This window comes from Heterocephalus glaber, unplaced genomic scaffold (assembly GCF_053883595.1).
Source record: "Heterocephalus glaber isolate CG9 unplaced genomic scaffold, H.glaber_assembly_v1.0 deba00001606, whole genome shotgun sequence".
NCBI classification, from domain to species: domain Eukaryota; kingdom Metazoa; phylum Chordata; class Mammalia; order Rodentia; family Bathyergidae; genus Heterocephalus; species Heterocephalus glaber.
In genome coordinates this window covers 33,233,129-33,260,690 of record NW_028258377.1, presented here as the reverse complement: position 1 = coordinate 33,260,690, position 27,562 = coordinate 33,233,129, and the positions used below count along the sequence as shown (strand labels likewise).

General features: G+C 37.6%; 1 long non-coding RNA gene across 1 annotated transcript in view; it reads left to right on the top strand.

Annotated features, from left to right (window-relative positions):
• LOC110345001 (uncharacterized) overlaps positions 1-27,562 on the top strand; it is a 535,785-nt gene that overhangs the window by 388,817 nt on the left and 119,406 nt on the right. Inside the window, exon 2 of the long non-coding RNA XR_015444653.1 lies at positions 16,286-16,480. This is a non-coding gene — a long non-coding RNA (uncharacterized LOC110345001). The remainder of the gene's footprint in view (positions 1-16,285; positions 16,481-27,562) is intronic.

Genomic DNA, 27,562 nt, shown 5'->3' with positions numbered 1-27,562 from the left:
CAGATTAAAGACATGTACTCCATACTTCCAGTGGGAACACCTTATATGAATGGAGAAGATACAATGCTTTCTCCTTACGGTGGTGAACAAGGGCAGCTATGCTTACTCTCCTCCTGTCCATTAAACTTTGAAACCTAGGCCCCACCAAAATAGTCAGGCAATAAAATGACACAATTAGGATAGGATTGGCAAGGTAGAAGCAAAATCTTTATATGTAGATGAAATGATCATCTACAGAGAAAATACTAAGAAATCTCTAGGAGCCCCTAGAACTTGTATTTGAATTAGCAGGATTAGAAAACACAAGGTATATATAAAAACTCAGGTCTGTGTATACTTGCTATAAATGAAGAATTGGATATTGAAATTTAAAAGTTATGTAGGAGTACAAAGGACCTAGAAAAGTAAAAAGAGGAAAAAAACACCAGTGTTGGAAGACGTTTACTACCTAATTTTAAGACTTCTTCTAAAGCTATAGTAATCAAGACAGTGTTGGTGTAAGGAAAGACATATAGATCATTGGAATAAAACAGAATCTAGAAATAGAACTGCACATATATGGTCCACTGAGTTTTGAAAGATTATTTAACATTAACATTTTATAGAATATAAACTCAATTCAAGAGCCGAGGGAAAGATAGTGCTTTCAGCAAACAGCAGTAGAACACTTGGTATCCATATATAAAAAAATTAACCTCAACCCTTTATTTCCATACATAAAAATAACTTGAAGGGATCTATGAACCTAAATATGAAAACCTAAAAGTTTAAAACTTTAAGAAGAAATTATAAGGGAAAATGTTTATGAATTTAGGGTAGGCAAGAACTACCTAGGCTACATAAAACATGATGTATAAAAGAAAAAAATTGATAAATGAGATTCCACCAAAATTTAGAACTTTAAATGACATTATTAAGAAAATGAAAAGTAGTCCTTAAACAGACCATATTTACAATGCATATAACCTATGACCAGAATATATAAAGTACTTTTACAGCTCATTAATAGACAACCCAATTAAAAAGTAGACATAAGAAGATGATAAAGAGCCAGTACAGCACAAGGAAAAGTGTGCAACTCTAGAATCAGAAAAATACTAATCAGTACAATAACAAGATTGAATTATACACTCATTAAGGAGATGAAGTCAAAAGTTTTAAAAGCCTTGTCATGACTTCTTCTTTTTGTTGGATTCTCCCTCTTTGCGTTTAATTTGTCACACCCAATGGATTCACTCTGCTGGGCTTCCTGGGGTTGTGATCCTCATTGTCTTTTCCTAGCATATTGTCTAAAATTTTTTGGACTGCTGGTTTGGTATTCATGAAGTTCCTGAGGTGTTCTTTATCATGAAATTATCTTATTTCTCCATCAATTTTGAAAGATAGTTTTGTAGGGTACATCAATCTGGGTTGGAGGCTGTTTTCCTTGAGGGCTTGAAATACATCACTCCACGCTCTTCTTGCCTTGAGGGTTTGCACTGAGAAGTCTGCTGTGATTCTGATGGGCTTTCCTTTGTATGTGATTTGTTTCTTTTCTCTCACTGCTTGTAGAATTTTGTTCTTCTGATGGGTTTCTGGAATCCTAACTATTATATGCCCATGTGTAGATTTGTTTTGATCAAGGCTAGTTGGAGTCCTATATGGTTCACTTATCTGTATGTCAGGTTCTTTTCCCCTCCTTGGGAAGTTTTCTGCCATCACTTCTGTGAACAGTTTTTTTATGTCATGTGCACTCTCTCCTGTTTCTTCATTGACTCCGATCAGTCTTATGTTATCCTTCTTCGCATTGTCTAGCAGCTGCTGGATTGATTTCTCGTGTTCCCTTACAATTTTAAAGCAATCTTTCTTTTCCTGGTCACTAATTGCAATCTTATCTTCTATATGTGAAATTCTATCGTCACATTGGTTCATTCTGCTGCTCAGACTTTCGATGACGTTTTTAATCTCTTGGAAATCTGTTTGCATCTGTTTTATGGATTCCATTTGTTTCCTATGTTGGGATTCTATCATGTTCCTCAGATCTTCTATTATTTTATCTGTGTCCTCTCTAGATTTATTAATCATGTCTTGCACTATGAGCACAATCTTTGCTGTTATCTGAGTAATTATTTCTGATTTCATTTTTCCCAGATCCTCTTTTGTTGCCAGTTCAGAGAGTCCAGGTGGTTGAGTATCAGAGTGTTCCATCTCGTTTCCCTTTGGGGTTGCTGTAGGTGATCTGGAAGTCTGTTTTTGAGGCTTGTTTACATGTCTTCTCATTTCCATGGGGGTGGGGTTGTGCTTCTGGTGCCCATGTGGCTCACCTTCTCTGCCCTAGCAGTGTGGAATGGTGGCAGGATTGCCTCCTTCTGGGTGCTGGGGCTGGCTCACCTTCTCTGCCCTAGGAGCATGGAATGGCAGTGGAGGATCCCTCTTCCAGGTGCTGGGGCTGGCTCACCTTCTCCACCCTAGGAGCATAGAATGGCGGTGGGGGAGCTCCCCCCGGGTGCTGGGAATGGCTCAGCTTCTCTGTCCTAGGAGTGTGGAATGGCAGCAGGGAAGCCTCCCTCTGGGTGCTGGGACTAGCTCAGCTTCTCTCAACAGCATTTCTCTTGATGAGTTCATTCAACTCAGGCAAGACAAAAACGTTTCTGTGTTGCTTACAGTGTGCCAATAATTCCAAAATTGTCCTTTGGAGGTGACTGGGGTTATTGGGTTAGATTTAGAACAAAACGAAGGCAAGGATTTTATTTATCCTTAGAGTTTTGTGAAATGGATCACATTGTAACTATTCCACTAGAATAATTGATTTATTTTATAAATATTTATTGAGCACCTATTATGTTGTACCAATGGTGATAGAAGAAAGAAATATTATCCTGTGATAATATTTCACACAATATTTTTCCTCATAATTACTGAATGAGTCAGATATTTTTTTCCTTAAATTCTTTTATTGGTACATTTTAGGTATACAATACATTTACATTTATCATTGGGTACTTGTACCTGTACATGATATATCTTGGTTCTTATTTTTTCCCCATTCCCTGTCCTCCATTCTACCCTTCCCTATTTACAAAGACTTTGTTTCCATTTTTTCCTTTTCTCATAATTTTTCCTTTCCCTTCTTTCCTTTCCCCTTTCCCTCCCACTTCCCCTGCCCCTTTGGAACTTTTTTTCCTATTTCAAATTATCAATTATTTGTTTTAATCATTTTAATCCTCACTTACACTTTCAGTTTCTCAGACCAGAGAAACTATTCAGTCTTTACACATGTGTGTCCTATTTATTTCACTTAAGAATATGGCCTCAATATTGATTCATTTAGCTATAAATGTCCAGCTTGTCATTCTTTATGGCTGAGTAGTACTCTGCTGTATAAAGAAACCACATCTTCTTTATCCAGTCTCCAGTTGATGGGCAATTGGGCTGTTTCCAAGTTTTAGCTATTACAAACTGTGCTGATATAAACATGGGTATGGGTATATTGCTGTAGTATGATTCTTTTAATTCTTTTGGGAAGATATCCAGAAGGGGAATAGCTGGGTCCAATGGGACCTCTAGTCCTACTTCTTTGAGGTGTCTCCATACTGATTTCCACAGTGGTTGCACCAGTCTGCACTCCCACCAACAATGGAGAAGGGTTCCTTTCTCCTCACAACCCTGCCAACATTTGTTATTGGTTGATTTCTTGATAGTAGCCATTCTATCTATGGGGGTGAGGTGGAATCTCAGTGTTCTTTTCATCTGCATCTCTCAAAAGACTATTGATGTTGAACATTTTTTCATATGTTTATTTGCTGCTTTTTCTTCTTTGAGAAATGTCTGTTCATTTCAGATGCCCATTTTTTGAATTGAGTCTTTAAATTTAGGGTTCTGATTTTTTAAAGTTCTTTATACATTCTAGATAGTAGCCCCTTGTCTGAGGTACAGCTGCTAAAAATTTTTTCCCACATAGTAGGTTGTGTTTTAGCTCTGTTGGTGGCTTCTCTTGCAGTGAAGAAGCTTTTTAATAAGATGAGATCCCAGTTGTTGATTCTTTGTGCTAGTTCCCATGCTACTGAGGTTTTGTTCATAAAGCCTTTTCCTATGCCAATGTCTTCAAGTGTTCTACCTAACTTATCTTCCAGCAGGTTTAGTGTTTCTCTCTTACTATTTAGATCTTTCATCCACTTCTATTTTAGTGTATTGCATGTTGATAGATATGGGTCTAATTTTAATCTTTGGCCGGTTGAAATCCAGGTTTTCCAACACCATTTATTAAAGAGGCTTTCATCCAGTGAGGGTGGTTGGCTCCTTTGTCAAAGATGAGGTGGCTGAGTGTGTTTGGAGTTGTTTCTGCATCTTCTAATCTATTCCATTGATCCTCAGGTCTGTTTCTTTGCCAGTACCATGCTGTTTTTGTTATAGTAGTTTTGTAGTGTAGTTTCAAGTTGGGGATTGTGATACCTCCTGCCATGTCTCTGTTGCTTCAAATTGCTTTTGCTATTCTGGGTCTCTTCTGGTTCCAAATGAATTTTTGCATTGTTTTCTCTAGTTCTGTGAAATATATTTTTGGAATTTCAATTGGCATTGCATTAAAATCTATATAGCAGTTTTGGAAGTATGGCCATTTTCGCTAGATTGGTTCTTCCTACCTGGAAACAAGGGATGTCTTTCCATTTTCTTGTATCCTCTTCAGTCTCTTTTTTCAGATTGCTGTAGCTTTCAGTGTAGAGTGTTTTGCTTCCTTTGTTAGATTGAATCCTAGATATTTCATTTTTTTGGATGCTATTGTAAAAAGAATTGTTACTCTAATTTCTCTCTCAGTGAGTCTGTTATTTGTGTACAAGAAGGCTACTGTTTTTTGAGTGTTGACCTTGTATCCAGCTACTCTACTGAATCTGTCAATTAAGTCTAGAAGTCTTTTGGTGGAGTTCTTTGGGTCTTCTATGTAGAGTATCATATCATCAGCAAATAATAACAGTTTACCTTCTTCCTTTCCTGTCTTTATTCCTTTTATTTTTTTCTCTTGTCTAATTGCTGTGGGTAATGTTTCCAAGACTATATTGAAGAGGAGTGGTGATAGTAGGCATCCAACCTTGTGTTGTTCCTGATTTTAGCATGAAAATTTTCAGTTTTTGACCATTTAGTATGATGTTGGCTGTTGGTTTTTCAGATAGCCTTAATCAAGTTGAGATAAAGACTTTCTATTCCAGTTTTCTGTAGGGTTTGTTGTTTTTTTTTTTATCATGAATGGGTGTTGAATTTTGTTGAACGCTTTTTCTGCATCCATTGAGATGATCATATCGTTTTTGTCCTTGACTCTGTTAATATGGTGTATTACATTTATTGATTTATGAATGTTGAACCATCCTTGCATCCCTGGGATAAATCCGACTTGGTCAGGGTATATGATCTTCTTGATGACCCTCTGTATTCTGTTTGCCAGTGTCTTGTGGATTTTTGCATCTGTGTTCATTAGAGAGATTGGCCTGTACTGCTCTTTTTGGGTTGAGTCTTTCCCTGGTTTTGGAATCAAAGTAACACTTGCTTCCAGGAATGAATTTGGGAGTATTGCTTCCCTTTCAATTTCATTGATGAAAATAAAGAATAATGGTGATAGTTCTTCTCTAAATGTCTTGTAGAATTCAGCAGTGAAGACATTAGGACCTGGGCTTTTCTTTGTTGGTAAATTTTCAATTGCATTTTCAGTTTCACTCATTGTAATTGGGATGTTTAGAATTTCTATATCTTCTTCAACTTTGGCAATTTGTGTGTATCTAGGAATCTGTCCATTTATTCTTTGTTTTCTATTTTATTAGAGTACAAGTTCTCAAAGTAAGCATTGATGATCCTCTGGATTTGTGCTGTTTCTGTTGTGACTTCACCTTTTTCATTCTTAATTGCATGGATTTGAACCTTTTCTTTCCTTTTTTTGGATAAGGTTGGTTAAAGGGTTATTGATTTTATTTATTCTTTTGAATAACCAACTCTTTGATTCATTGATTGTTTTTGTATAATTCTCATAGCCTCCATTGCATTGATTTCTGCTCTGATCTTTATAATTTCCTCTCCTGTACAAGCTTTGGCTTGCCACATTCTCCTTTTTCTGGGAGCTTGAGGTTCAGCATTAGGTTGTTTATTTGTGCTCTCTGTTTTGCTAGTATGGGCATTCACTGCTATGAATTTCCCTCGTAGAACTGCTTTCACTGTGTCCCATAGATTCCTGTATGTTGTACTGGCATTATCATTTACTTGTAGAAACTGTCTAATTTCTTCTTTAATTTCCTCTGTGACCCATTGGTTGTTCAGGACAGTGTTATTCAATTTCCATGTGTTTGTGGGTCTTTGCAGTTTCTTATGCTATTGATCTCCAATTTAATTGCACTATGGACTGATAATATACAGGGGGTAGCTTCAATTCTTTTCTTTTTCCCAATGGTCAAAATCAGTTTATTATATGCACTTAAAGATATTAACCCAACCTTAGATTTTCAGACCTAAATATCATGTCTATCATTCCTACATATGTTAAAAATAAAAATTTTTATGCAGCTAATACATCATAAATCAAGTTCTGAGGTATAGTGCTATTGTAATACCTCAAAATCAAATATTCAAATTGTTATAAATTTAAAATATGTAATGCAGAGGTCTGTGGATGCCATAGCAACATCACGAGTCACGCGGAATGTGCCAAATCAGCCCACTGCAGACAGGCAGGTCTGCAGATGCCCCAATTCTTTTACATTTACTTAAACATGTCCTATGAGCTTGCATGTGGTCTATTTTGGAGAATGACTCATGTGTAGCTGTAAAGAATGTATATTCTGATTTTGTGGGGTGGAATACTCTGTAAACATCTTTTAAGTCTGTTTGTTCAGTAATTTCGTTTAGTTCCAGAATTTTGTTGTTGATTTTTTGTCTAGATGATCTGTCTATTTGTGATAGTGGGGTATTGAGGTCCCCCACTACAATTGTATTAGTGGTTATATGGTTTTTCATGTCCCCTAATATTTGTCTTGTATAGTTGGGGGCATTCGTATTTGGTGCATATATATTTAGGATTGTCATCTCTTCCTCTTGGATTGTTCCCTTCATAAGGATGTAGTGACCATCTTTGTGTCTCTTAATTAGTTTTGGTTTGAAATCTACTTTGTCTGCAAATAAGATTTCTACCCCTGCTTTTTTCTGTGTTCCTGTGGCATGGAGAACAGTTTTCCATCCTTTTACTTTCAGTCTATGAATTTCTTTTTGAGTTAGATATGTTTCTTGTATACAGCATATTGTTGGATTTTGCTTCTTAATCCATTCTCCCGGTCTATTTCTTTTGATTGGTTTATCAATACCATTAATATTGATGGTTATAATTGATAGATGTTGACTCATCCTTGTCATGATGTTTTACTGTTGTTGGCTCTTTTATTTCTTAATTTTTCCCCTTTGCATTTAGTTTCTTACCTTGCCTGGTGGCTTCCCTCTGTTGGGCCTCATGGAGTTGTAACCTTCATTGTCCTTTTCTAGGATATTGTTTAGAATTGCTTGTAGTGCTGGTTTGGTGTTCATGAAATTTCACAGGTGTTCTTTGTCATGAAGTATCTAATTTCCCCATTGATTTTGAAAGATAATTTTGCAGGATATAACAGTCTAGGTTGGAAGTTATTTTCTTTCTGGGCTTGAAATACTTCACTCCAGGCTCTCCTTGACTTGAGGGTTTGTATTGAGAAGTCTGCTGTGATTCTGATGGGCTTTCCTTTGTAGGTGATTTGTTTCTTTTCTCTAACCGCCTGTAGGATTTTGTTCTTCATTGGGTTTCTGGGATCTTGACTATTATATGTCTATGTGTAGATTTTCTTTGATCGTGGCTAGTTGGAGATCTATATGCCTCACTTATCTCTTTGTCCAATTCTCTACCTCTGTCAGGGAAGTTTTCTGCTATTACTTCTGTGAACAGTTTTTTTTATGTCAATTGCACTTTCTATTGCTTTTTTGTGGTCTCCTATGAGTCTTATGTTATTCTTCTTTGCATCATCTAGCAGCTGCTGGATTGATTTCTTGTGGCCCCTTACTATTTTTAAGAAATCTCTGTTTTCTTGGTCACTAACTGCATTCCTGTCTTTTATATTCTGTATCTGATATTCTATCTTCATATTCACTCAATCTGCTGTGAATACTTTTAATGGACTTTTTAATCTCCTGGATATCTGTTTGAATCTGTTTCAAGGATTTCATTTCTTTCTTATGTTGGGTGATCATGGTTTCCATTTCCTTCTTGTGCTGGACATTCATGGCTTCCAGTATGGTTCTGAGCTTATCTATTTTTTTTTATCTGTTTCTGTTCTAGATCCTCTAATCATGTCTTTTGCTCTGCTCACCATTTCTATAGTTATCTGGGAAATTGTTTCTGTGTTGAATTTTTCTAGAGCCTCATTCATCTGTTTTGTTACTTCCTGAGCTGTCAGTTCAGGGTGTCCAGGTGGTTGATTATCAGACTTTTCCTCCTCGTTTCCCCCAGAGTTTGCCTTTGGTGGGGTGAAAGTCTGGGTTTGTGCCTTGCTGAAATGTCTTCTCATTTTTGTTTTTGGTACTGTCCTTGGTTTAATTCCTGGGTTGATACTTCAAAATTGCTTATTGTAAGTATCTTTGTTGCTTGTATTTCGAACCATTATGGAATGATTGCTTCTCAGAGATGTCTTCCAGATATAGATGGTCTTTAGGTTTTGAGTCTCTAATGACTCTGAAGCTATCTCATTTTCATTATACCTGATTTCATTATAATTGATTAGATCAGTCACAACACCTTAGCTCAAGTGATACAATGAGCAACACCATAGCATCAAGCACAGCTTAGAAAATAACAATTTGTGGTAGTTATTAATCTATCTTCTTTAACTGTGTGAACTAAATCAAAATCGAGGACCAGCCCAGCATATGTTTATAGTGAATAAATTCTTCAATACAGCAACTTTATCCTTCAGGATGGGGAGTTAGAAGAAGTTGGGGAGGGAGGGATTGATAGGTAGAAGGATAGGGAAAGGTTGGCAGTGAGGCCAGAGGACCTAGGAAGATCATGCAAACTCTAGGAAACTGTTGAAGACAAGAGGAAAAGACAGAATGAAAGAACAAAGATTGGAACAGAGCAACCTAACAGCAATAAGGAGGCTAGAAACTGTATTTACTGTCCTTTAAAACTAACGACAATTGAGAGAAGGAAAATGAGAAGAAAAGAAAAATAAAGAAGAAATCCAAATTAGGGCCAGAACAGGAATAAAAGGGAGATGAAGAACAATGTGGGACAGTGAGAGAACAAAGGGAGGGGGGGAGAAAAGAGAAAAGAGAGAAAAAGAAGAAAAAATAAACATTTGAAAAGAGTAGAAAAAATAAAAATTAAAAATAAGAGCAAAAAACAATTTTGAAAATAAAAAATAAAAGTGAAGGGCTTGCTTCAGGGTATGTCTCTGCTGTCACATTAGACAACGTGGGCAGCAGTGTGCAGATATAAGTTAGTGAGTGTCAGCAAGCCAGTAGCAGACCGGTGAGATTCAGGCAGATTTCTGGCTGCAAGTCCCAAGTTGAGCTCCCTGTTCTCCTGCAAGGTTGAACTCTGCAAAGGTGTACCGCAGGTTCCAGCTGCCCTTCCCCTGAAGATAGTCCAGGTTCTGATGGGAGGTGATGATCCCTCCAATTTACCCAGTACAGTGGTCTGGTGTGCCTTTATTGCAGAGATTCTCTTCACTTTTCCAATGGGCTTCAGTTTTCATCAAGGATCCTGAGAGAGGCCCTCTTTCTGTTGTTCACTTGTGCTCTATCTTCTGGAGCTCAGGACAATGGCCTTTATGTCCCCCTGTGCCTCTGTAGTGTGGAACCAGGTACTGGAACAGCCAGGAGGTCAGAGATGGGGCGGGAGTGGGGGTGATACAGGCGCCCATGTGGCTAAGCTGGTCGTTTGGGGCAGGGCGCAGGTGGGATGGAGCCCTGCTCCGTGCGGCCGAGGTCCTCACCATCCCCTCACTGGTTGCTGGGGGGTGGAGTGTGGGCAGGCATGAGTCAGATTTTTTTTGTTAGTACTGGGGATCGAACTCCAGACCTTGCACTTGTGAGGCAGATGGCAGAAACACTGAGCTAAGTCCCTGGCCCGTGTAATTTCTTATTGTGATGTTATGAAGCAAATTAATAAGTCTTAGGACAGAAGATAAGAGAAACTGGGAGTGGTGGGAAATGTAAACATATATAAATTCATAAGCACGTATACATCCATTCATACATACATATGCATATAGAAATGCATAAGAAGAAATTTCTTATGTCCCAAATTCTAAAGCAATTTAATTATTCTCTATTGAATTCCACATTGAAGTGAACAAAGGTCTTAGGCAATCAGGCTACTTTGGATTCAGAATTAAGTCAATACCTGTTGGCATATATGAATATTTCAATTGTTACTTAATAATTATGGAAATAACCAAAGTGGATTAGGAAGGTCAAGTATGTTTTAAAAATTGAAGTGAATACTTTAAAAATGCACATAATCAAGATTGATTTTTTTATTTGCATCTATTGTTAAATGTAAGCAACACTTAAGGGAAAAACTCTGTATTAGGCATTAATTTTTAGTGGTGAACAGGGCAGTCCCTGTGCCTTCCTTCCTGGAGTGTCTACTCTAGTCAGGTGTGTACACAGTAAATCAATAGTTGCATAAATAATATTTAATTATTGGTCCAGTGAGCTTATCCTGGGGCAAAAACTGACTATGCAAAACCCAAAGATAGTAGTTGTCTAGATGCTTTGGTGTTTACATCAAGATTAATAAGAATAAAGCTATGAATAAATTATTGATTCAAAGTATTGGAGCAGATTCTATGTAGTAGACAAAGGTAATGAGCTGCAAAAATGGAAATACAGATTTTTTTCCTTTAAGGATGACACTGTTTGCAATCCCACATTTTCAGTTGCCTTGTCTAATATAAAACTTCATAAGTGAAGGGGTTCCTTTCATCGCAGTTGTTATGGCCAAAAGAACAGATGTTACAATGCTATATGCTTCATTATTTCAAGCTAATCATTCAGTTACCAAAATCCAGTTTTTGCCATCAGACAATATGAAACAAAGGGAGGGGCAGTTGCATAAGTATTTTAGGCTGGTAGGCAATCCGGGTATTTCTGCTTCCCAAAACATATTCCCTAAACTTCTCCCATGTACCAGAAAGAGAGATTTTCAAGTATTTTTTTCCCTGCCACATACCTTCCCTAAGTCTTTTTTTTAATTCAATAAGTTTATTGGTACATTTTATATATACAGTGTGATGGTATTCATCATTGGGAATCTGTACCTGTACATAATGTATCTTGGTTCTTATTTTTTCCCTCATTCCCCTGCCCTCCCTTCATCCCCTCCACCTGTCCCTATTTACAGACTGTTTCTGTTTTTTCCTTTTCATAATCACAAACTGTACTCATCGTTGTCTGTATCGGGTTTAGAGAACTCATTCATGTGATTTCCTTGTCTTGTGTCGAGCCAGGATGCAGAAGAATGGATAGCATAGCTTTGTGACTGCTCAGAGTATGATGGGAAATCTCAAGTGGCAGGGTAGGGGAAATGAAAGAAGGGAATGGAATTAATATGAGGAAATGAAAAAATGGAAACAAAGTCTTTGTAAATAGAGAGGGGTGGAGGGGTAGAAGGGAGGGCAGGGGAAGGGGGGAAAATAAGAACCAAGAGAGATTACATAAAGGTGCAAATTTCCAATTATGCATGTCATTATATTGTATGCCTAAAATGTACCAATAAAATTAATAATAATAAAAAAGAAATCTCATAGTTGTGGCACCTCCTGATCTAGAAAGGGATGAATCAGCGTAGTTCACCTCACTGATAGACTGTCAATCATCAGCATAGTAGAGACAGAGGCCTCTCTCTCCTTGTTGGTCCTCCAGTAGCAGCTCCTGACAACTCCATCCTGAACTGGAGTTAAACGGGAAAAACTAAGGAGGAAATCACATAGCACTGTTCTCAACTGAGACTAAATAACAGAAGAGCTACAGGAAGAGGAGCAGAGAGGAAGGGAGGGGGAACCCTGAAGGAATGAAAAAAGAATTAAGATGTACCAACTCTCTACAATGAATATAATCATCATGTACTGCAAGCATGTATAATAAAATAAAAAAAATTATAAAATAAAAAAGGATTATATTTGTGTTGTGATCTATCATTGTAGGACTCAATCTCTGTGTGGGTGAATCTCAAATAATTCACCCATAACCCATTTTCTTATCATTTCACTTTCTCCTTATTATTGCCTCGACACCTGGAAACCTCATTTTAATTTATCTTACATGGCAAAATTTCCATACCTCAAACACATTAAATAGTAAGTTTATCATCGATCATTTAAAATAGACAGGAATAGAGACTATTAAAATATGCCAAATAGCCTCCGGCTTTAAAAGATGATAGTACTGTACTGTATCAAATTTGCATCAAATCTGTATTTTCACCAAAGACATTAAATAGCTCAGATTCAAATGGCAGTTTCCTGTGCCCTTCTTCTCTCTACTTTTCCTCCCTACCCCTTGCAGTTGAAATTACCACGTGGGCTCAGTGTTTATCACCCACATTGTTAGACTTCTACCACAGATTTAGATGTACAGATATTTATAGACATTTTATCATATTGTTTTGTAGATTTCAAAATTCTCCATAAATGATGTAACACCATAGATAACCTTTTGAACTTTTTTCTACTTTATATTTTTGAAATGAATACATGCTTCCACAAACAGTTTTAATTTGTTTAGTTTTACTGCTGTAGAGCATTAAGTGCATGTTCTTGAATACAGTTTTCATGTTTGCTTTTATTTATTTTGGTGTCTTTGATAGTCTAAGTGTAAAATATATTTGAAACAAGTGTTACAATTATGCTAATTAACACACCCATCACTTCCATTATTTCACATTTTTATGGTGACAATATTTAATATCTACTTTTTTATTATTTTTTTTCTGGTACCAGAGATCGAACTCAGGACCTTGAGCTTGTGAGGCAGGCACAGTGCCACTGAGATAAATCCCTGGCAATATCTACTCTTTTAGCATATTTCAAGTATTAGACATAGTATTATCAACTGATGTTACCAAATAGTTCATTAAATCTCCAGAACTTATTTATTGTGCATAACTGAACTTCTGTATGCTTTGGCCAATATTTTTCCATCTGGACTTCTCTAGATAGAAATTCATGCATTTCACAATTTTTGCTACATCCTTCAAGAGACAAACTTTTAACCTTTTTCCTTGGGTATGCCAGTGTTTCTGGAGTACATGTCTAGGACAGTGTACTGGTCCCGTTTCTCTCACTGCAATGAGATGCTTGAGATAGTTAACTTATAAAGCAAAAAGATTCATTTTAGTTGGTGGTCCTCTAGGCTCCAGTTTGAGATGGGGAGTAGGAGGGAGGCATTGTTTCGCAATGCTGATGATGTATCCTATCATGGTGGGAGAACATGGCAGAACAGAATTGCTTCACAAGCCAGGAAGCTGAGAGAAGAGGAAGTGATCAAGGTCCCACATTGTGTTGAGGGCATATTTCTAATGAGCAAAGGACCTCCCACTAGGTCCCACCTCCCAGTTTCTACCACTTCCAAATAGTCGCAGGTATTGTCAAAGGTCCACTAACAAGTGAACCACCATTCTGGCCCCTGCAAACTACTGATTTACGAGAGAAAGTTGCTGGAGTTTAGGGTATTAGCATTTTCAGCTTTACTAGATATCCTCAGTGGTTGTCCAGAATCACTGTATAAATTTAAACTCTTGTCAATGGTATATGGTAGTTATCATAACTCTATATCATTCCTAGTACTTGGTATTATCAAGTTATAACTTTATTTTGTTAATTTGATGCTGTCTCATTATTACTGTAATTTATATCTTTCTACCAGTGTAAGTATCTTTTCATTAATGTATTGTCCATTTAGGTTTCTTGGCATATGAATTCCTGCTTTATATTTTTGTTCATTTATTTTTTTTTGACTTTATCTTTTCCCTTTTAATTATAGTTTTTTATATATTCTAGAGACTAATGCTTCTAAGTTATGCCTGGTATATCGCCTCCTCGTCTGTAGCTTGTCTTTCATTTTGTTTATGACATCCTTTCTTGTGGGTAACTTGTAAATTATGATGTCAATTCATCAGTTCTTTTTAATGGCTTGTGCTCTTTGGACCTTTTAATGCATCTTTTAGATGTAAGGAGGCATTCATTCCACTTGAACAAAGAACTATAAAGACTATGTCTACAAATAGGTAATGTGTGGGAGGCATCACGATATATTAAAAAGGTAGCGAATTGTAAGCATTTGTGTGCATTAGAGAAATAACTCAACTGCTTTGTGTTTCCAAATGCTTTTCTCAATGAAAAGAGGCTTTGAGACTCTAGGAGGTCCTAGACAGTTTAAAAATTTTTAAATAAACCCCAGAGTTTTCTAAAGGATGCAACTTACATCCCAAAATCCCCTTAACAGCCTTCTAAGTTATAGTTAGAATCTTTGTTCTATAACAAAGGCAAAAAAAAGGAAACAAAAGGTTATGCAAATAAGTGATAGGATATCTATCTGAAGTACCTATTTTCTTTTTTAAGTATCTCAGACAAAGGCTTACAGTGAACCCAGTTGATATCTTTTTTCCATATCAATAAATATCATACATACACATTGTAGCATAAATATATGAATTGAATTACTTTCCCTATAATTTTATTGCTAGTTAGCCTAAAGGCAGCTATTTGGAGCTCTCTTGTGCAGTTCTATGCTCTCCTTCTCCAGGGACATTTCACTAAACAATTTAATTAATGCTCTACTTTTGTTTTCCAATTGCTTTGCATGACATTGTCTTCAGCCAACTCAGGAATTTCCCTGATCTCCCCAATTACCATGCTGTCAAACCTGCATATGAATTTGTAGGGGTTTTTTTCACGTATCTTTACGTTTCTTATGTGGCAAATTCAGTTTAACAATTTCACTTACTCCTTCTAAAAGTTTTCATTATGAAGCCATAAGTGAAAAAGATAGATAACTAACTAAATACCATTTTCCTTTACCTTAGTCATAACAATACTGATAATATTATAAGGTTATTTAAAGCCCATAATAAAACTATGAAAATTCAATTGCAATAAGACACAGGTATTTTTACGGTTGTGCATTCATGCATAGGTTAATGTGGGGAGTTTTCATTTGCACCATTCTGGGTGTGAAAAGAGATCCTCAACTTTTGATCAGTAAGCAGTGACATGTGCCATTTTCCCTCTAGTTAGTTTGAGAGGGTGGCTTCATATCACATTAAGCACGGGTGACACTTCTGGCCTCCAATGTAACAGATGACCTTTCTGGAGACCATATCACCTAATAGATCATTTAACTTGAGCAACTCTGACACATGACCAAACTCCTTAAGCATTAGGAAAACATCACAAAAGTCAATGCCATTTTGAAATCTGCTAACATTTTCAATAAGTGTCCACAGCTGCCGTTGGTAGCTTTGAGAATTGTTGCCAATGATGCAGAGGACAGAGTGGAGCTCCGTTCCTCTGAAGTAGACCAATTCTCAGGGGAAGAAAATGAAATCAAGAAATGCCAGAAGAGCATTTCCCCTTCTCTCTTGACCTTATAAAACAATTTTTAGACTATGTTAAAACACCCAGAGATTCTAACCAGCAAGTAAAATAAAAAATGAAGCAAAATAAAATAAAAACTTATTGTTATTGGAAACAAAGACACAATCAGGAAAAATTTGTTGAGTGAACAAGTGACAAGAGCACCAGCTGAACATTTCTATGACTAAGTACAGCCATAGACGTCTTACTCTTTGATGCTCCTGTTCAGCTACTTTACAGTTAGTTATTGTGTATCCACCTTGTGGGGGGGACCTGGGCTGGGCCTTGGTAATTCAGTGGTGAGAGCAGACACTGTCCCTGCTCTTGTAGAATACATGCTCAAAGGGAGGAGAGTACCATTAATCCAATAATCTCACAAAGAAATTTAAAATTACAACTGTGCTAAGTGCTACCAAAGACAGGCACATGACACGTGAAGGCTTGAGCATTGGAGATTGCTTCTCTGAAGAGATGATGGTTAAATTGCAAGCTGAGGATGAACAGAAATTAAATATAGTAAAAGAGTAAAGAAACATTCTAGGCCAAGCACAGGGTGTGCCAAGGCCATGGAATGAGAGAAAGAGGAATGTGATGTAGTGGCTTGGGAGGCTGGAGAAATACACAGAGCCCAGAGTTTTACCATTTTGTCATCCGTATTTAAATGTTTTTATCCCCAGAAATACAGAAAGCCACTGAAGAATTTAAGCAGGAGGAGGACTTGATGTAATTTGAATTCCAAAAAGCTCATTCTGCCATACAGCAAACGGAGATCTCACAATTTGCATGGACAGCCTGGTGAGGAGGCCCTTGCAGCGATTCTGATTCATTTCGTGTCTCTTGAATTAGAGTCATAGCGATGGAGATGATTATAGGTAAATACGTGAGGTGGAAGTAATAGGACTTGGTTGTACATTAGAAAACGATAGCTAGAAAGTGGAAGAATTGGAAATGGAGGTAAAGAAACAAGAGTTAAAGATGATCAGCTCCAGCTCTGCTTGCATTACCAGGTGGCTGTGATGCCATTCCCTGACTCAGGAACACTGGCAGTGGATCTTCTTTATTTAGGGAGGAAGGTTACAGTTGGACTTGGGGACAATTTATCTTGTACCTTTGGGTGTATGGGTTTAAAGTTTAGAAGAGAAGTCTAGATGATAGATACCAAATACAGTATTGGCAATTATTGAGGATATGAAAATAAGTATTTTACCTGCTCCATAACAGTACACTGCACAGTTCAGAACACATCTATGTCCAGATGTGTGGGGAATTTCCCCCCACAAATCAAATAATCTGTAGGGGAAACCTGCTGGGTGTTCTCTATTTCAGTTCAATTCAGAGAGCAATTACCAAGCGATGGTGTCAGGTCTCACAGTCTGATAAGGCTTAGTCTGGTAAGACTGTCCCTCACTGCCAATATGAGTTATGAGCCCCTGGTTGTGGGCTTCTGATTACCAGCTATAAATTGAAGTTTTCATGAGCCCCTCCTCAGATTTCATTTGCTAGAGTGGCTGGCACAACTCAGGGGAAAACCTTTTTTTTTACTGGGTTTACATATAAAGGATGTTAAAAAGGATATAGATGAACAGCTAGACAAAATGGGTGCATAGGACACGTAATGTGGGAAGGGGAGGGGAGCATGCATGCTCTCTCTAGGTGCACCATGCTTTGGATAACTCTGTGTGTTCACATATCAGGAAACTGTCTGACCTCAGTCCTTCTGGAATTTTATGGAAGCTTCATAAAGCAGGCAGGATTGATTACATCGCTGGTCCTTGTTAGTTCACTCAACTTTCAGACCCTCTTTGCTGTCAAAAAGTGGAAGGGCAGGACTGAAAGCATCAGCCCTTTAATCATATGGTTGATTTCTCTGGCAACTTCCCTCATCCTGGAGACAATCCAGGAGCCATGTCATTAGCATAAAAAAGACAAAACACCTGAAATCCCAAGAATTTTAGGAGCTCTGTGTTGGGAAACTGGGCCAAGTCTGAATAGAGATTACATGCAGCTGTACGTAGATAGGGACTCTTATTATAAGTCATACTCTCACAGGAATCACCTGTACACATATAGGTGCTAATTGAAGGTAAAGTACTCTGGTAGACAGAATAATGGTCTCCTAAAGATGTCCACGTTCTAATTTTCATAACCTGAGAATGTTATTTTACACAGGAAAGGGGATTAAGGAAATAGCTGGAATTAATGTTGCTATTCTACTAATACACATTAAGAAGTATTAAATTCAACTAAATTTGGACTAAAAAGCTTCTGAACTCTTATGCTTGTGTTCTTACATATAAGGCTATAACTGGCCAGGGATTTCCAGTGCCAAAAAAAAAAAGCTACAACCTAACTCAGTACAAAAAACATAATTTTGAATTTTCCTTTGTAACATAGCCAAGTCTCACCTGATCACAGTGGCTGATCATCAGTCTAGTTTGAAATACAGCAAATGCCAAGTTTTAAGCAATTGAGACAACTCTGTGCCTCATTTCTGTTTTCTGTACATCTCTTCTTTGTCCTTTTTGTAAATGTCATACAACCATGTGATGTGAGAGCCATAGATTCTTAGAGAACCGTCCTAATTTTAGGGGCTGCCTGATTTGTAAACTGTTCTTTGCTCAATTAAACTGTTAATTTGTCCAAAGTTTTTCTTTTAACAGATTGTCCTGGGTTGTCTGATGAACACAACATATTTACAAGGGTTCTTAAATGTGGAGAGGGAGGCATAGGAGTCAGCATCAGGGAAAGACTTGACCACATTGCAAGCTGTTAAATGCAAAGAGGGTTCTAGGCAAAGAATAGAGCCAACTCTAGAAGCTTAAAAAGGCAAGAAAACAGATTTTCCTTTAGAGTCTTCCACAGGTAACACAACCCACTGAAATCCTGAGTTTTAGTCCAGTGAGGCCCAGTTTGAAATTTTGATTTCCAGAACTGTAAGATAATAAATTCCTGTAATTCTCAGCTACTGGGTTTGCAGTTGTTTGTCACAGCAGCAATAGAACCTTAAGAAACATACAGAGAAAGAGGGGATAAACGTAAGTGAAGGAATTCTGTCATGCAGTGGTTGTCTAAAGAAGGATATATATAAGCAAATGAGACGGGACAAAAGGTAGAAGAAAACCAGGTAAATGTAGAGTTCTGGAAGGAAGAAGAGAGAACTGTTCAAGGAAGAAGTCAAAGAAGGTGAGAGAATCATTGGATCAGTGGACAGGGCCTCACAGGGACCTTCAGGATAGTTGTTTTGTTGAAATGAGTGGTGCATTCACTATATTTGGATAGAATGTGATATTAATAGAGTCAAAAAGGCATAGATAGAGAGTATGGACCACTCTTTGCAGAAGTTTGCGCAGTAGAAGGAAAAATAATAAACATAATTAACTTGGAACTATGCTTCTGAAAGAACCTTGGTACTATTTACAATTTGGTTCAAATGATTCTTTGTTGTGAGGACTGTCTTGCACCTCATAAGATGCTTAGTAACTTCCCTGGTTTCTATCCACAAGATGCCACTAGCAATTTCCCTTCCATGTGAAAAACTAAAACTATTTCTAGACATTATCAAATGTCCCCCAAAGAGGGAGAGAGGAAACAACTGGTTGAAAACAACTACTTTGGATAGATAACATCGAATTCCTTGAATTTAATTGTGTCCGGGTACATCAAACATGTATTTTTCTAAAGCCTGAAAGGCTAACACGTGAGTAGGGTGTTGTTTGATTGAATTCTTTAAAGCTCATGTCCTACAGAAAGACACCATTTTCTGGGTTCCTATCCTGAACTGATGCAGAGTGATTTTGTGTAATTGGCATCGTGCATGCTGTTGTATAAGAATCTGAACTGGTGGGCCCATGCTGGAATCTAATCTCATTCTAATTCTACCCATACCATTTATTCCAGATCAGTGACAGAATAATAGTTGAACAGAATGGTTCTAAGAAGTTGCCCCCCAGTCTAGTATCATCTGCTTGCAAGAATTCTAATAGCATTAGCTGAAATCTCAAAGCAGGTGCCCATCAAATCATGTGGGAACATTTCACAGTGTGAGAAACTATGACAGACAGTCTGCATTCCAACATGGCTGCTGTGACATTTCAGAAATTTAATGGGAAATAGAGTCCATACCTTGTTTTTGAGCTTTGAAGAAAAGAATTGCTTTTTTTTTTTTGAATGAGTGCATATGTTGCATCTCAGAGTAATGAGAACTCGATTTCTCTTACCGTCATTCTCAAGCACTTGGGAATTGGCTCTTTAGGGGTGTCTAAAGTGCTGTGTTATGAAGAATCTGATTTATTTTATGGCTTTAATAATGCACTATGTAGTTTGTGGAGAAGGATATGGAGAAGGCCTTCTAAAGTAAATTAAAAGCAAATTTTCACACTTGATCACACATGTGATAGTGCGAATAACCCAGTGATGAGACATATGCTTTATTAGAGGTCAATGTGCTCATTGTGGTTATTAAATTTTTTAGTATTTTAATAAGAGTCCTTTCCTCCCAACCCAGTTTCTCCATCTTTCTGATGCTTATTTAAAATTATAGTTCAGATCTGATGTGGCCTCATTCTGCACACTAAGACTACATTCAGCACTATACATTTTAAGCTATTCCTGCCAAACCCAGTTGAACTGTAAAGGACAATGGTTTTTAAAGTTCTAATTATATTAGTAGTACATGAACTTGTTTTGTTTTTTTTTATAGAAACCACTAACAATGAAGATAAAATAAAAGTCTGCTGCAGTGTGTGCTCTTCCCAGTTCAGCTTCTATTTTGGGCATAAAGAATGATGTATGTGTGGGGTTTATCATTCTAAAACTGTTTGAATTAATTTGCACGTACAGACAGCCCTGGCTTAGGGTGGTAGAATTTACAATTTTTTGATAACCTGATGGTGCAAACATGATATGTACTCAGTAGAAACAATACTTCAAAATTTGAACTTTGATATTTTCCTGGACTAGCAATCAGCAGTACAATTCTTTCTTGAGATGCTGAGCCATGGGTAGAAGCTGCAGCTTACAGCCGCATAGCTAGCAAGTAAACAATGAATATAGTGCCCCACCCTGCCAAGCTATGATGCTCTATACATTAAGTGTGCTAAAGGCATTTTTGATTTATGGTATTTTCAGTCCGTGATGATTTTATCCAGGTATAACTCTATCTTAAGTATATGGATCTTTATGATATTGTATCAATTTGTTTAATTTAGGGCTGTTGTGTTTTTACAAATGGGGTGGAATTCCTTCTATTATTTTGTAACTTTTAGCATAGAGTATGCATCATTCAAGATAAACATACATGGCAATCAAGTGTGGTGCCACTTACTGTAGACTTAGCTACTCAAGAGGCCCAAGGCAGGAGAATCATTGGAGGATAGGAATTAGAGGCCAGTCTGGGCAACATAGACTCAATCTCTGGAAAAAAATAAATACATAGATATATTAAATAAACATAGAGGAACTTGAATACATTACTTAGCAAGTGTCTTAATTTTTTAATGGCTTTTTTACAAAAAAAAGTGTTAGGTTCATGGCAAAATTGAGTGGAAGTTTGAGATTTATTTGTATTTACCCACACACAGGCTTCCTGATTATCAACACCCCCACCGGGGTAGTAAATTTGTTACAATTGATGAACCTGCACTGATAGACCCTAATTGCCTGGATTCATTTTGGTGTTGTATAGTCTGAGGGTTTGGACAAGTATATCAGGTGTACATTCACTGCTACAGTTTCATAGAGCACATTTTCACCACCCTGAAAATCCTATATGCTCAACCTGTTCATCCATCCTTTCTCCCAACTTCTCGATACCACTGATCTCTTTATTATTTCCATTTTTACCTTTTCCCGAATGTCATATTTGGATTCACAGAGTATGCAGCCTTTTCAGATCAGCTGTTTTTGCTTAGTGATATGCATGTGGAGTTCCTGCCCATCCTTCATAGCTTCATACTTGCCTTTCAGTGCTCAGTAAAATGACACTGTCGAGATGTACTACAGTTTTTCGATTTACACACTGAAAGATACCTTTGTGGCTTCCAAATTTTGCTAAATATGAATGAAGCTGTGTGTAAGTTTTGGTGTGAACATATATTTTCAATTCCTTTGCATAAATACCAAGGTGTGTAAGGGCTAAGCTGCATGGTAAGAATATGGCTGGCTTTGTGAGAAACTGCCAAAAATTCCTCTAAAGTGGCTGTACCATTTGGTATTCTCACCATCACCATCACCATCACTAATAAATGTATAGTGATATTTCCTCATTGCTTTAATTTGCTTTTCTGTGATTACCATATGATGCTAAGCATCTTTCCATATGCCTAGTTGCCATTGGTATCTTCTTCAGTAACATGTCTTTTCAGGTCTTTGGTGTATTTTAAATTGTGTTTTTTCTTACTGAATGTTAAAAGCTTTTTATATATTTTAGATCACAGTCCTTTATCAGATAAAGCTTTTGCAGATATTTTCTGAAAGTTTGTAGTTTGTTTTTTTTTGTTTTTTGTTTTGAGACACAGTCTTACTATATAGTCTAAGCTATCCTCGAACTTGCTGTGTAGCCCAGGCTGGTCTCAAACTTGTGACCACCCTGTCTCAACCTCCTGAATGTTGGGTTTAAAGGTATGGCCCACCACAACTCATGTTATTTTAACTTTGAAAAAAATGCTCATTCTCATTGGAAAGCCCATTAGATATCGAAAGAGAAGTGTAATCTGTAGCCCTGTATGATATTGATATTGAATTTAGCAGAAACCTTAGTATGCAGAGACTTGTCTAAGCCCTTTGCCTCTTTGGTACATAGATCATTCAAATATTTTTTTCTACAGTTGCATGAAGTGATTTTCTTCCAATTGCAAAAGAATTACCATGTGAGAACATTGATTTAGTTTGAGAAAACTGAATTTGTGAGACCTGAGGTGATTTAATCCTTGGCAAAATGTGCTCAGCTTCTCATTTAAGGAAAATAATTAAAACAAACTGGAGGTGTTCACACTTCTATCTGCTGGATTTGGAAGTTTCCCTGTGGGAGCAAGTTATGCTTTAATGAAGAATTAGTTTAAGCTGCGTGGATTAAGTTGTTGAAATTCATATCCATAGTAATTTAGCCAGGGAAAAATTAAGATGTTGGCCACAGTTGCTGTTAATTTGGTCTGAGCAAAAAACTTTGTGAAGACCCCTGGAAAGAGTAACATTCATTCCAATTGAGGATTTAGCCACTGAATGCTGGACTTGCCCATAATGGGTCCTTTACTTGGTAAATACTTTTCCCTGGGAGTTACATTTTAGTATAAATGAACTCACCTCCTAATTCTTTTCAAGTCTTCAGTGACTTAATTTTCCCCCCCAAATTGATTGCACTGTACCTCCAGTCTGACTTTTGAGGACAGCACAAAGTTAGAACCCATGATGCCTGTCCTGAAAGAGTTATTCAGGTAAGTAGAAAAGATGTTAATATGTGGAACTTTCTAAGATCTACAAGATGGTCCATTTTTCCAGAATGATTTGAGAGAAAACATTTTCAATTTTTTTTTTAAACCACTGTCTATTGTTGGATGATTTGACTTTGAAACAGTGTCATTTAACTCAGGGAAACCGTGTTGCCTAATTTTGCGTGGCAGGTTAACTAGATGATGAGATGCCCAGATAAGTACTTAAACACTGGGTCGAGTGGCTCAGAGAGAGAGTTTCTGATGAGATTAACATTTACTCAGTCAGTAAACTGAGTATAGCAATTTGCCTTCCGCAAGGGAGATTGGCCTCATCCAATCCCTGGGGGTCCAGAGTAGAACACAAAGGCGGAGGGAGGGGAAATCTATTCCCTCTGCTTGAATGTTGAGCTGGGACACTGGTCTTCTGCCTTTGGACTTGAACTTACACCACTGGTACTCCTGGTTCTTGGCCTGCTGACTTGGACTAGATCTCATACCACCAGCTTTGTGGGTTCCCAGGTTCACAGATGGCGGATCATGGGACTTCCCAGCCTCCATAATCACATGAGCCAATTCCTTATAGTAAATCTTGTATGTATCTGCAGAACCAAAGCACTGAAATTTAAAATATAGTTTATCTAAAATGAGATATTCAGGGGAAATAGAGTATGTGCATCCCCATAGTCTCATGTTGCTGGCAAGAATAGCATTTATTTCCCTGTTTCTCCTTACCAACTGTAAAATTTCATCTAAGGTTGTAAAATCTGGCAATGAACAATTACTTCAATTGTATTCAGCAGCACATGCCAGGTCAATTTATTTTAACATGTGTAAGTCCAAATTGTCAGCAATAACCATGTCAGGGAAGAACTGTAGGAAAAATCCATATTCTTGTTGAGAGTTTTCAATAGGACTTAATGATTTTATGCACTTGCTTAATAGAAGTGAAGAAGGCTCTATTAATATCTGCAATGACATAAAGAAATTCAGCTTAAAAATAAGCAAAAGTTATGTTTAAGTCACACTCAACCCTGGGATACATACCAAATTCGAGTCCAGCCTGAGCTATATAGGGAGATCGTGACTCAAAACAATACAAAATAAGTAAAAACTCAAAAAGCTCATATACAATGAATGTGGCTAAAAGGTTAAATCTTAGTTAGAATGGCCAGGAAAATTACAAACTTGATCTTGGTAGGGCTGTGCCTGTTTCCTCATTTGTAAAATATCATAATAAAGCACGTATGTCTTAGGATTGTGGTGAGCTTGCAATGAGCTAATCCAGGTGAGGCTCTTAGAACAAACACTGGCAAGCCAGAAGCCCTCTTCACACACTTAAAAATGAGAAATCTTCTTAGGGCATCAGACACTATCTCACAGGACCACTGCTCTGACCTCCACGCCCAGAGTTCTTCTGTCTCTGTGAGTGACATTCATTTAGGGAAAACAAGGGATTTTGAAAGTGAAAACATCCTGGTGGGATCACTGTGGGCCTCTTCAGCAATCTCTCTTCCCACACGCTCATAACTAGGGTGCTTCGAAAGCAGGTCAGTGGGTGAGGAGGGTAACAAGGTATTTTGAAGGTCCTTGGTGGGGTGGCAAGGAAAGAGTAGAGACAGATAGGGTTCTGCTGCAGGATCAGTCTTTATCAAATCATGAGGAGTGATTGGGAGTTTTCACAGTAATTCTAAAAGGAACTGTGGTGTGGAGGGATGAGTTCAGAGCTTCACCTTTTCCTAATCACCGAGAGACCATCATGGTTGGCCTGACTATCACTATCACACTGACCGGAAATCCTCCAGGAAGATGACCTGGGAAGCTAGACCATGGCCTGGATTCTAGAATCCTTTTAATAGTAGAGATGGTAAGGATTAAAGAGGACTCTTGCTCTTGTTTCCTGTCTTCTGGATGAGGAGACTGAGGACTACATTGGTAAGCTAATGTGCTCAGCATCCCGGACATGAGACATGTCAAAGCTGAGACTGACTTCTGGGTCTTCTGATTGTACTTTGTATCTGTAAAAGAGGCATTTGTGAAAGAAAAAAGGGAGACAGTGAGAAACAGGATTGGAGGAGTCACTGGATTGACTTATGTCCCCAGGTTCATACTAAAAATTATGCCATAGATCATAACAGTGATGCTTCCCATTTTTTTGGTGCTTTCTATATGATTAGCTCTCCATGTGCATATCTCATTTAACCTCCACAACAGCATCATAGAGGAGGCAAAATTAGCATCCCTGCTTTGCAGATAAATGAACAAAGCATGGAGAGGTTGAACAAGTTTTCTAGGATTATGCAGCTAATAAGGGAAAGAGCCAAGGCTAGAATAGTAAATATTGGTTAATTATATTTCAGATAATATTAAGGCTATTTAAAAAGGCTCATGGAAAATAGCCCTACTTCCTTCTCTACTATAGCCTTCAGGTTGCACATCTGTAAAATGAGGGGCTTGTTAGTAAATGATCTGTAACATCCCCACAGGAGCTTTTCATTTACTCATGTTATAGTGTTTTGATTATACATCCTGAGTTAAGGTTTTTCTAACTACTTGTATCCTAAAACTTGAGAACAAGTGTGCAAGATTTTCTATTTCTGCTAACACGAGGGTTAAATAACAAGGTAGCTTCTGTACTAAGTAGTTAAGTGTAAAGTGCTGGTTCATTCTGGAATGTTTGGGTTCCTCCCAACACCGCCTTTTTAGGCTTCCTTCCACCCCATTCTTCTTGCTCTGATGAATGTTGATGTTACCATGTTCCTGCTTAAGTGTCTCTGAGCTTCTATTTTTTCTAGATTAAATGAGGTTTTAACAAGGCTTATGGGGTGATTCTTTGTCATTAAAATCACAAATGGATTGAACATAGCCTTCTGTCTCTTTGGAATTCACCACAATTAGTGGACTATAATCCAGCTGGTGACAGGAGAATAAGGAGCCAAGAGGCTATCAAAGATTGGGGAAATGTACAGTTTTCTGAGATTTGTCAGTAAGGAAAGAGAATCTCAGAAGATTCAGAAAATGAATTTAAATCCGTGGCTAAGTGGTTCAGCTTTCTAGAACAGAGCCCCATAAATGTGAACTAGGATTAAATTGAAGGAATAAGGTGCCCTGTACAGCTCTCTAAGCTTTGAGTTTCTGGTTGTATTACTGACTGAGAGGCTAGAAAAGTAGGAGCATCTTTATTCTTCTAAAACTAAACTGTGGAGATAAGTTGAATAAGCATTTCAAAGTTTAGAACTACCAGGGTTTTCAGCTTCAGAAAAAAGTTACAAGTTAAATCAGAGCACGATTATCCCCTGGGCAGAGATGCTAATCTGGTACTAGGAATTCTGTTTCAAGTCTGTGGCCCTCTCTATGCAGGATCCAAGAGGATCAGACTCCTCTCTACCCATATCAGATCCTCACCAAAGGAAGCCATATCATCATCAAAAGAAGAGAATAATTCTTCCTGTTTCTCACCCTGCCTAAGAGGAACAATTTGGAGCTTGATACTATCATGAGAAAAATGATGTGTCTTTTAACAAACTGCCAATTGAATCTTTTAAAGTTAATGACTACAATAAAGATGTTGAGTTTGGGTCAATTTAGGGAATTAACTAATGACAAAAACAGAGATCCCAGGAAATGATACAATCCTCAAACTGACAGGAGTGGAGGTAGAGATTATGCAACAGAAAGTTTCATATGCCATGGATTAGCTATTCCTTTCAGGGTGAAAATAGAGAAGCCTCAAACTTAAGAAGCTTCACAATTGCAAAGCCTTGGAATTAGTATGCTTCACGGTGATTTTTTTTGCCCTTATTTTCCAGTATCCAGTTTTGTGACCTAGCCAAGCTTTTTTGCTCAAGGGGCTGTAATTTCTGCGTAGAAAATGGAGAAGTTGGCTGGCTCACTACTTTGGTATCTTTTAGTTCTAATTTATATCATGTAAATTTAGATTTGCATTCACACATGTTTTCTGACCCAAAATGAGGGATATAATTCATCTCACTCACTATATAATTTTAAAGCAATGGACTCTTCTTCAGCCTCCCAAGTTGATGGCCATCTCCCTCATCCCTGAACTCCTGGGTGGTTGTGGCCCATAATCTTTACCTGACACCCATCTTGACAGTGGTGCAACTCTTTGAAGGACAAAAGTTTTATGTTATTTCATTTTTTAACCTGAATGCCTAGAAAAATAATTGCATATGGTTAGTATCTACCACTATGCTAGAGTCTCAATGTTCACATCCTCCACCAAGTTGAAATTCCACCCCCCAATATGATGGTATTAGGGGTGGGGTCCTTGGCAAGTGATTAGATCATCACCTGACTTAATGAGTGGGTGGGAGTAGTACTCTTATAAAAGAGTCCTCAGTGAGCTTCCTCATCCCTCTGCCATGCAAAGATACAGTGAGAAGGTGGCAATGAGTCATGAAATGAACTCTCACCAGACGTCAAATCTTCCGTCAGTGATCTTGGCTTTACAGCCTCCAGAACTGTAGGAAATGAATTTCTATTGTTGAGAAGCCAGCCAATCTATAATAT